Raw genomic sequence first — 12,053 nt, 5'->3', positions numbered from 1 at the left:
TAAATGTACATTTTGTACCTGTACTGAGTATACATGTACATTTTGTAGTGATATTGTGTTGCATTGTGTACCTGTATAACATTGTACATGTGGTAAAGTACATTTTGTACCTGTAGTGTACGTGTATGGCATTGTATATGTGGTGCATGCACATTTTGTACCTGTACTGAGTATACATGTACATTTTGTAGTGATATTGTGTTTCATTGTGTTCCTGTATAACATTGTATATATGGTAAATGTACATTTTGTACCTGTAGTGTACGTGTATGGCATTGTATATGTGGTGCATGTACATTTTGTACCTGTACTGTACCTGTATAAAATTGTATATGTGGTACATGTACATTTTGTACCTGTATGGCATTGTAAATGTGGTATGCCTACATTTGTACCTATACTGCACCTGTATAACATTGTATATGTGGTCAATGTACATTTTGTCCCTGTAGTGTACCTGTATGGCATTGTAAATGTGGTATGTTTGCATTTTGTACCTGTACTGTACCTGTATAAAATTGTATATGTGGTACATGTACATTTTGTACCTGTAGCGTACCTGTATGGCATTGTAGATGTGGTACATGTACATTTTGTCCCTGTACTGTACCTGTATGGCGTTGTAAATGTGGTATGTTTGCATTTTGTACCTGTACTGTACCTGTATAAAATTGTATATGTGGTACATGTACAATTGTACCTATACTGTACATGTATAACATTGTATATGTGGTCAATGTACATTTTGTCCCTGTACTGTACCTGTATGGCATTGTATATGTGGTGCATGCACATTTTGTACCTGTACTGAGTATACATGTACATTTTGTAGTGATATTGTGTTGCATTGTGTACCTGTATAACATTGTACATGTGGTAAAGTACATTTTGTACCTGTAGTGTATCTGTATGGCATTGTATATGTGGTGCATGCACATTTTGTACCTGTACTGAGTATACATGTACATTTTGTAGTGATATTGTGTTTCATTGTGGACCTGTATAACATTGTATATGTGGTAAAGTACATTTTGTACCTGTAGCGTACCTGTATGGCATTGTAAATGAGGTATGTGTACATTTGTTCCTATACTGTATCTGTATAACATTTTATATGTGGTACATGTCCATTTTGTACCTGTACTGTACCTGTATTACATTGTATATGTGGTACATGTACATTTGTACCTATACTGTACATGTATAACATTGTATATGTGGTACATGTACATTTTGTACCTGTACTGTACCTGTATAAAATTGTATATGTGGTACATGTACATTTTGTACCGGTACTGTACCTGTATAACATTGTGTATGTGGTACATGTACATTTTGTACCTGTATGGCATTGTATATGTGGTACATGTACATTTTGTACCGGTACTGTACCTGTATAAAATTGTATATGTGGTACATGTACATTTTGTACTTGTACTGTACCTGTATAACATTGTATATGTGGTACGTGTACATTTTGTACCTGTACTGTACCTGTATGTCATTGTAAATGTGGTATGTGTACATTTGTACCTATACTGCACCTGTATAACATTGTGTATGTGGTACATGTACATTTTGTACCTGTATTACATTGTATATGTGGTACATGTACATTTTGTACCTGTACTGTACCTGTATGTCATTGTATATGTGGTACATGTACATTTTGTACCTGTACTGTACCTGTATGACATTGTATATGTGGTACATGTACATTTTGTACTTGTACTGTACGTGTATAACATTGTATATGTGGTACGTGTACATTTTGGACCTGTACTGTACCTGTATGGCATTGTATATGTGGTACATGTACATTTTGTATCATTGCTGTACTTGTATGTCATTGTATAAGTGGTACATTGTACATGTACATTTTGTATCAGACTGTACCGGTATGGCATTGTGATATTTGATTTTGACAGGTCTATAATTTATTCATTAAATATCAACCCGATATGAACAAAATATAGAAACATCAGGATGTATAATATAACCGCCAGTTCTTTACTAGTCTGAAGTTCATATTTTTAAAATTGAAGGAGTAGAACTATAATTCAAGTCTTCTGGATAGAGTGTTGTACAAATGTAAATATTGTAAAGGAGCTGTCAAAGGTACTGTTTGGTTTGATGGGAGATGGGGCACTCCTGTATTCCATTGATATGTATGTGCAATTATTTATCTTGTTCTTTTATTTATTTTAGTTTTTGCTTGTGATTTCCCTTTACTGAAAAAGACATTTCCCAGGAAGGCATTTGTTGCTGATATGTGAACTTGTTTGATTTAGATCTATTAGACATGTTCACGTATAAAGTAATCATCTTTCTACGTCTGTATCTTTTTCACCAGTCATGTAGCAAATGATTTAATTAATTGATTATGCCCCACTTATAATGAGAGAGATATGGTACAGGTAGTGTTAAAGGTTCCTCTAATAGCATCTTTATCTGTGCTGTTACTTTCAAACAGAAAGAATATAACTTGTTAAACTTGAAGTATACCTGCTTCACCTAGTTAATTAAACTTGAAGTAAACCTGCATCACTGAGTTAATTAAACTTGAAGTATACCTGTGTCACTTAGTTAACCCCTAGTCAAAGGTCAAACAAGAGCAAAATTTCAGTGTAATCTTAATCAATGTGTCAATTTTAAACCATAGAAGATATCTTAATTGGGCATGAAGGATATCTGCAACATCCACAAAAGGTGTATATGTGGAGTGCACTTTTTTTTAAGGACACGTCCCTAGATGTGAAGCAGTCAGTGTATATTGCTCTATCCATCTCAAATTTTGTAAGCATGGTTTATCAGGATTGGCTCAAAAGATCCTGACTAAATACTTGAAATATATGACTATTCATTTTAAACGTTATCAGTGGATTTTGACTAGTGTTCATCTTCAAGTACCAGTAACTCGGTTTTTATCACATTTTGGAGGTCACTTGACCAGACTTAAATTGTTGGTACCCAATACAGTGCTAAGAGTCTGACTAGATTTCAAAGTTAACATGCTTGCTTTCTCAGGTTGTTGCTACATATCAGGTACAATTACCAGGTTATATCAAAAATGCTTAAAAACGTACACACACACACAGATAGTTATGGATCTAAAAGTGTATTACTTCCCTTTCTAAGAAATGCTGGTAATCATTTCAAATTTGTGATGATTAATATATAAAATCTGGACTTTGAAGTGATTCTTAAAAAATGCTTGTGACAGGATTTTTTAGTAGAATTTGGATGATAGCCAGCAATAATATCAAAACTAATTTTATACATAAGAAGTTCTTACATTTATGGGGAAAAAATATAACTTGGGACTTGTTAATATAGAAAACACTCTTTTTAAAAATGGTAAAGACAAAGTGTTCAAGGTCATAGGGTCATATATGTGTAAGATCTAGGTCTGTTTATGGAAGTCAATGTTTAAATGTCAAGGTCAGAGGGTCAGTTGTAGTTTCATTGATATGAAAGTCTTTGTGAATAGGTATATGGTAAAGGTGAAGATCACTGGCATCAATATGTGATGTGGGTGACAGAATTTGAATGAAAAAAGCCCACTCTCAGTGCTGATGAATTCTCAGGTTCTCAGTAGTTTGGTTTAGCTAGACCATATAGTTAATCAATTACTAGGGGTAACATTTTTAATTGTCTAATGTATTTCAAAGAAAATTAAATAGATATAGCATATAGGTTTTTACTTTTATGACAATGCTATTCTAAGCTTGCTCTTCAAGACTTTTTTATCTATAATTTGGTTGTAGTGTTTTACCTCCTCTTATACAGTACTTGGTTTGCACTTAATATTTATAGAAAATGCTAAAAATATCAAAATTGAACTAAGACCTTATAGATTATATAATTTTCTGAATCATGCTTAATATTTCTCAATTGTGATCATTAAACAAATGTATAATGATATGTATGTGTTTTTGTTTTACCTGGTCACATTGTTGCTTTATGCATACAATCTGCTCATGGTTACAGTTATTTAGTAAATTATACTATATAGGCTTAATGTCAACTTACGCTAGAAGAGTTGACAGTTCCTGTCTTTATACAAGTAATGTCACATAACAAAATGATATTAATCTTTACCATATGGGTTTAATGCTAGTGCTGTTCAATCCACAAAATGTCACATTACATGACACTGTTTACTTCTATTCAATGTACGGTTATTGAAATTATGTTGAACGCACAAATTCTAGCTTATCCATATTGTCCTAGGCCTGAAAATTTCTGTTCTTATGTCAGGATCCATCTTGAAGTGACTGCTAATGATTCTTATTGTAACATCAGTAGGTGTGGTGTTCTCTAAAGACACCATGTCAAGTGTAACATCAGTAGGTGTGGTGTTCTCTAAAGACACCACGTCAAGTGTAACATCAGTAAGTGTGGTGTTCTCTAAAGACACCACGTCAAGTGTAACATCAGTAGGTGTGGTGTTCTCTAAAGACACCACGTCAAGTGTAACATCAGTGGGTGTGGTGTTCTCTAAAGACACCACGTCAAGTGTAACATCAGTAGGTGTGGTGTTCTCTAAAGACACCACGTCAAGTGTAACATCAGTAGGTGTGGTGTTCTCTAAAGACACCACGTCAAGTGTAACATCAGTAGGTGTGGTGTTCTCTAAAGACACCACGTCAAGTGTAACATCAGTAGGTGTGGTGTTCTCTAAAGACACCACGTCAAGTGTAACATCAGTAGGTGTGGTGTTCTCTAAAGACACCACGTCAAGTGTAACATCAGTAGGTGTGGTGTTCTCTAAAGACACCACGTCAAGTGTAACATCAGTAGGTGTGGTGTTCTCTAAAGACACCACGTCAAGTGTAACATCAGTAGGTGTGGTGTTCTCTAAAGACACCACGTCAAGTGTAACATCAGTAGGTGTGGTGTTCTCTAAAGACACCACGTCAAGTGTAACATCAGTAGGTGTGGTGTTCTCTAAAGACACCACGTCAAGTGTAACATCAGTAGGTGTGGTGTTCTCTAAAGACACCACGTCAAGTGTAACATCAGTAGGTGTGGTGTTCTCTAAAGACACCACGTCAAGTGTAACATCAGTAGGTGTGGTGTTCTCTAAAGACACCACGTCAAGTGTAACATCAGTAGGTGTGGTGTTCTCTAAAGACACCACGTCAAGTGTAACATCAGTAGGTGTGGTGTTCTCTAAAGACACCACGTCAAGTGTAACATCAGTAGGTGTGGTGTTCTCTAAAGACACCACGTCAAGTGTAACATCAGTAGGTGTGGTGTTCTCTAAAGACACCACGTCAAGTGTAACATCAGTAGGTGTGGTGTTCTCTAAAGACACCACGTCAAGTGTAACATCAGTAGGTGTGGTGTTCTCTAAAGACACCACGTCAAGTGTAACATCAGTAGGTGTGGTGTTCTCTAAAGACACCACGTCAAGTGTAACATCAGTAGGTGTGGTGTTCTCTAAAGACACCACGTCAAGTGTAACATCAGTAGGTGTGGTGTTCTCTAAAGACACCACGTCAAGTGTAACATCAGTAGGTGTGGTGTTCTCTAAAGACACCACGTCAAGTGTAACATCAGTAGGTGTGGTGTTCTCTAAAGACACCACGTCAAGTGTAACATCAGTAGGTGTGGTGTTCTCTAAAGACACCACGTCAAGTGTAACATCAGTAGGTGTGGTGTTCTCTAAAGACACCACGTCAAGTGTAACATCAGTAGGTGTGGTGTTCTCTAAAGACACCACGTCAAGTGTAACATCAGTAGGTGTGGTGTTCTCTAAAGACACCACGTCAAGTGTAACATCAGTAGGTGTGGTGTTCTCTAAAGACACCACGTCAAGTGTAACATCAGTAGGTGTGGTGTTCTCTAAAGACACCACGTCAAGTGTAACATCAGTAGGTGTGGTGTTCTCTAAAGACACCACGTCAAGTGTAACATCAGTAGGTGTGGTGTTCTCTAAAGACACCACGTCAAGTGTAACATCAGTAGGTGTGGTGTTCTCTAAAGACACCACGTCAAGTGTAACATCAGTAGGTGTGGTGTTCTCTAAAGACACCACGTCAAGTGTAACATCAGTAGGTGTGGTGTTCTCTAAAGACACCACGTCAAGTGTAACATCAGTAGGTGTGGTGTTCTCTAAAGACACCACGTCAAGTGTAACATCAGTAGGTGTGGTGTTCTCTAAAGACACCACGTCAAGTGTAACATCAGTAGGTGTGGTGTTCTCTAAAGACACCACGTCAAGTGTAACATCAGTAGGTGTGGTGTTCTCTAAAGACACCACGTCAAGTGTAACATCAGTAGGTGTGGTGTTCTCTAAAGACACCACGTCAAGTGTAACATCAGTAGGTGTGGTGTTCTCTAAAGACACCACGTCAAGTGTAACATCAGTAGGTGTGGTGTTCTCTAAAGACACCACGTCAAGTGTAACATCAGTAGGTGTGGTGTTCTCTAAAGACACCACGTCAAGTGTAACATCAGTAGGTGTGGTGTTCTCTAAAGACACCACGTCAAGTGTAACATCAGTAGGTGTGGTGTTCTCTAAAGACACCACGTCAAGTGTAACATCAGTAGGTGTGGTGTTCTCTAAAGACACCACGTCAAGTGTAACATCAGTAGGTGTGGTGTTCTCTAAAGACACCACGTCAAGTGTAACATCAGTAGGTGTGGTGTTCTCTAAAGACACCACGTCAAGTGTAACATCAGTAGGTGTGGTGTTCTCTAAAGACACCACGTCAAGTGTAACATCAGTAGGTGTGGTGTTCTCTAAAGACACCACGTCAAGTGTAACATCAGTAGGTGTGGTGTTCTCTAAAGACACCACGTCAAGTGTAACATCAGTAGGTGTGGTGTTCTCTAAAGACACCACGTCAAGTGTAACATCAGTAGGTGTGGTGTTCTCTAAAGACACCACGTCAAGTGTAACATCAGTAGGTGTGGTGTTCTCTAAAGACACCACGTCAAGTGTAACATCAGTAGGTGTGGTGTTCTCTAAAGACACCACGTCAAGTGTAACATCAGTAGGTGTGGTGTTCTCTAAAGACACCACGTCAAGTGTAACATCAGTAGGTGTGGTGTTCTCTAAAGACACCACGTCAAGTGTAACATCAGTAGGTGTGGTGTTCTCTAAAGACACCACGTCAAGTGTAACATCAGTAGGTGTGGTGTTCTCTAAAGACACCACGTCAAGTGTAACATCAGTAGGTGTGGTGTTCTCTAAAGACACCACGTCAAGTGTAACATCAGTAGGTGTGGTGTTCTCTAAAGACACCACGTCAAGTGTAACATCAGTAGGTGTGGTGTTCTCTAAAGACACCACGTCAAGTGTAACATCAGTAGGTGTGGTGTTCTCTAAAGACACCACGTCAAGTGTAACATCAGTAGGTGTGGTGTTCTCTAAAGACACCACGTCAAGTGTAACATCAGTAGGTGTGGTGTTCTCTAAAGACACCACGTCAAGTGTAACATCAGTAGGTGTGGTGTTCTCTAAAGACACCACGTCAAGTGTAACATCAGTAGGTGTGGTGTTCTCTAAAGACACCACGTCAAGTGTAACATCAGTAGGTGTGGTGTTCTCTAAAGACACCACGTCAAGTGTAACATCAGTAGGTGTGGTGTTCTCTAAAGACACCACGTCAAGTGTAACATCAGTAGGTGTGGTGTTCTCTAAAGACACCACGTCAAGTGTAACATCAGTAGGTGTGGTGTTCTCTAAAGACACCACGTCAAGTGTAACATCAGTAGGTGTGGTGTTCTCTAAAGACACCACGTCAAGTGTAACATCAGTAGGTGTGGTGTTCTCTAAAGACACCACGTCAAGTGTAACATCAGTAGGTGTGGTGTTCTCTAAAGACACCACGTCAAGTGTAACATCAGTAGGTGTGGTGTTCTCTAAAGACACCACGTCAAGTGTAACATCAGTAGGTGTGGTGTTCTCTAAAGACACCACGTCAAGTGTAACATCAGTAGGTGTGGTGTTCTCTAAAGACACCACGTCAAGTGTAACATCAGTAGGTGTGGTGTTCTCTAAAGACACCACGTCAAGTGTAACATCAGTAGGTGTGGTGTTCTCTAAAGACACCACGTCAAGTGTAACATCAGTAGGTGTGGTGTTCTCTAAAGACACCACGTCAAGTGTAACATCAGTAGGTGTGGTGTTCTCTAAAGACACCACGTCAAGTGTAACATCAGTAGGTGTGGTGTTCTCTAAAGACACCACGTCAAGTGTAACATCAGTAGGTGTGGTGTTCTCTAAAGACACCACGTCAAGTGTAACATCAGTAGGTGTGGTGTTCTCTAAAGACACCACGTCAAGTGTAACATCAGTAGGTGTGGTGTTCTCTAAAGACACCACGTCAAGTGTAACATCAGTAGGTGTGGTGTTCTCTAAAGACACCACGTCAAGTGTAACATCAGTAGGTGTGGTGTTCTCTAAAGACACCACGTCAAGTGTAACATCAGTAGGTGTGGTGTTCTCTAAAGACACCACGTCAAGTGTAACATCAGTAGGTGTGGTGTTCTCTAAAGACACCACGTCAAGTGTAACATCAGTAGGTGTGGTGTTCTCTAAAGACACCACGTCAAGTGTAACATCAGTAGGTGTGGTGTTCTCTAAAGACACCACGTCAAGTGTAACATCAGTAGGTGTGGTGTTCTCTAAAGACACCACGTCAAGTGTAACATCAGTAGGTGTGGTGTTCTCTAAAGACACCACGTCAAGTGTAACATCAGTAGGTGTGGTGTTCTCTAAAGACACCACGTCAAGTGTAACATCAGTAGGTGTGGTGTTCTCTAAAGACACCACGTCAAGTGTAACATCAGTAGGTGTGGTGTTCTCTAAAGACACCACGTCAAGTGTAACATCAGTAGGTGTGGTGTTCTCTAAAGACACCACGTCAAGTGTAACATCAGTAGGTGTGGTGTTCTCTAAAGACACCACGTCAAGTGTAACATCAGTAGGTGTGGTGTTCTCTAAAGACACCACGTCAAGTGTAACATCAGTAGGTGTGGTGTTCTCTAAAGACACCACGTCAAGTGTAACATCAGTAGGTGTGGTGTTCTCTAAAGACACCACGTCAAGTGTAACATCAGTAGGTGTGGTGTTCTCTAAAGACACCACGTCAAGTGTAACATCAGTAGGTGTGGTGTTCTCTAAAGACACCACGTCAAGTGTAACATCAGTAGGTGTGGTGTTCTCTAAAGACACCACGTCAAGTGTAACATCAGTAGGTGTGGTGTTCTCTAAAGACACCACGTCAAGTGTAACATCAGTAGGTGTGGTGTTCTCTAAAGACACCACGTCAAGTGTAACATCAGTAGGTGTGGTGTTCTCTAAAGACACCACGTCAAGTGTAACATCAGTAGGTGTGGTGTTCTCTAAAGACACCACGTCAAGTGTAACATCAGTAGGTGTGGTGTTCTCTAAAGACACCACGTCAAGTGTAACATCAGTAGGTGTGGTGTTCTCTAAAGACACCACGTCAAGTGTAACATCAGTAGGTGTGGTGTTCTCTAAAGACACCACGTCAAGTGTAACATCAGTAGGTGTGGTGTTCTCTAAAGACACCACGTCAAGTGTAACATCAGTAGGTGTGGTGTTCTCTAAAGACACCACGTCAAGTGTAACATCAGTAGGTGTGGTGTTCTCTAAAGACACCACGTCAAGTGTAACATCAGTAGGTGTGGTGTTCTCTAAAGACACCACGTCAAGTGTAACATCAGTAGGTGTGGTGTTCTCTAAAGACACCACGTCAAGTGTAACATCAGTAGGTGTGGTGTTCTCTAAAGACACCACGTCAAGTGTAACATCAGTAGGTGTGGTGTTCTCTAAAGACACCACGTCAAGTGTAACATCAGTAGGTGTGGTGTTCTCTAAAGACACCACGTCAAGTGTAACATCAGTAGGTGTGGTGTTCTCTAAAGACACCACGTCAAGTGTAACATCAGTAGGTGTGGTGTTCTCTAAAGACACCACGTCAAGTGTAACATCAGTAGGTGTGGTGTTCTCTAAAGACACCACGTCAAGTGTAACATCAGTAGGTGTGGTGTTCTCTAAAGACACCACGTCAAGTGTAACATCAGTAGGTGTGGTGTTCTCTAAAGACACCACGTCAAGTGTAACATCAGTAGGTGTGGTGTTCTCTAAAGACACCACGTCAAGTGTAACATCAGTAGGTGTGGTGTTCTCTAAAGACACCACGTCAAGTGTAACATCAGTAGGTGTGGTGTTCTCTAAAGACACCACGTCAAGTGTAACATCAGTAGGTGTGGTGTTCTCTAAAGACACCACGTCAAGTGTAACATCAGTAGGTGTGGTGTTCTCTAAAGACACCACGTCAAGTGTAACATCAGTAGGTGTGGTGTTCTCTAAAGACACCACGTCAAGTGTAACATCAGTAGGTGTGGTGTTCTCTAAAGACACCACGTCAAGTGTAACATCAGTAGGTGTGGTGTTCTCTAAAGACACCACGTCAAGTGTAACATCAGTAGGTGTGGTGTTCTCTAAAGACACCACGTCAAGTGTAACATCAGTAGGTGTGGTGTTCTCTAAAGACACCACGTCAAGTGTAACATCAGTAGGTGTGGTGTTCTCTAAAGACACCACGTCAAGTGTAACATCAGTAGGTGTGGTGTTCTCTAAAGACACCACGTCAAGTGTAACATCAGTAGGTGTGGTGTTCTCTAAAGACACCACGTCAAGTGTAACATCAGTAGGTGTGGTGTTCTCTAAAGACACCACGTCAAGTGTAACATCAGTAGGTGTGGTGTTCTCTAAAGACACCACGTCAAGTGTAACATCAGTGGGTGTGGTGTTCTCTAAAGACACCACGTCAAGTGTAACATCAGTAGGTGTGGTGTTCTCTAAAGACACCACGTCAAGTGTAACATTAGTAGGTGTGGTGTTCTCTAAAGACACCATGTCAAGTGTAATGAAGTCATCTTTTGGAATTGTGATAATGGATATAATTTGTCGGATCTTTTAAATTCTTGACATAGTAGTTAGATTTGCCATATTAGCCAAGAACATAGGCCTGTAAACATTGTAACCGGTGGAACCAAAATAACTTTCGTTTACCACATTACAAACGGTTGTACATGAAACAGCGACGGTCCTAGTGTTTGATGTTTTTTGACAAGCCTTGGCAAAGATTTTGAAGGCCTGGATTAACATTTGCAGGTCCAGCAGGTTTTACACAGGAAATTTTACATTTAGAAAATAGACAAACTGGTTGGTAGGCATAAACAAATAGACCCCTGTATAGTCAGGTCTCAGCAGTTCTGAATCGAGACAAAAGGGCCTGTAGATTCTTGTACATCTATGACAAGGTAATAAAGAAAGGGTACCTATTTTATTGTCACTTGAACAGACATCTTGTACATGATAAACACCCAAGGGTACACAGTCGTTACTGGCTATTTGGATGAAGATGACAGAGTACACACAGTACTTCTCATCCAAACATATGATAAAGAATGTTTCAACACATTAAGAAACAAAAGGACTATGTATGGTTTGGGCCTTTTTTGGCCCCCAAATCCATCAAAATTAAAAATCTGCAATAGAACTTTCAAACGACTGTTTCTTTAATTTTGAATACTTCCCCAGTACTATTATGTAAACATTTATTTGTGTTTTCAATTTTGGCTGCCATTGTAATCAGGTCGTATTTGCATAAATGATTGAAATTTGAATATTCAGTCAACTTTGACAGGTTTTCACCTAGTTAGCTCACCTGGTCCAAAGGACCAAGGTGAGCTTATGCCATACCGTTGCGTCCGTCCGTCCATCCGTCAGTCCGTTTGTCAACAATTTCTTTAAACGACTTCTTCTTCTTAACCACTGATTGGGATTCAACTAAATTTGACTGGAAGCATCCCTAGGTGGTGGGGATTCAAAATTGTACAAATGGTGGGGCTGACCCCCAAGGGGGCTGAGGGGCGGGGCAAAAAGGGGTCAATTTGGCTATATTACTTTAAGCGACTTCTTCTCTGGAACTAAGAAGTTGATATCAACCATATTTGACTGGAAGCATCCCTAGGTGGTGGGGATTCAAAATTGTACAAATGGT

Source organism: Mizuhopecten yessoensis, unplaced genomic scaffold (genome assembly GCF_002113885.1).
Source record: "Mizuhopecten yessoensis strain PY_sf001 unplaced genomic scaffold, ASM211388v2 scaffold11099, whole genome shotgun sequence".
NCBI classification, from domain to species: domain Eukaryota; kingdom Metazoa; phylum Mollusca; class Bivalvia; order Pectinida; family Pectinidae; genus Mizuhopecten; species Mizuhopecten yessoensis.
Note: the sequence above shows the minus strand (reverse complement) of the source record.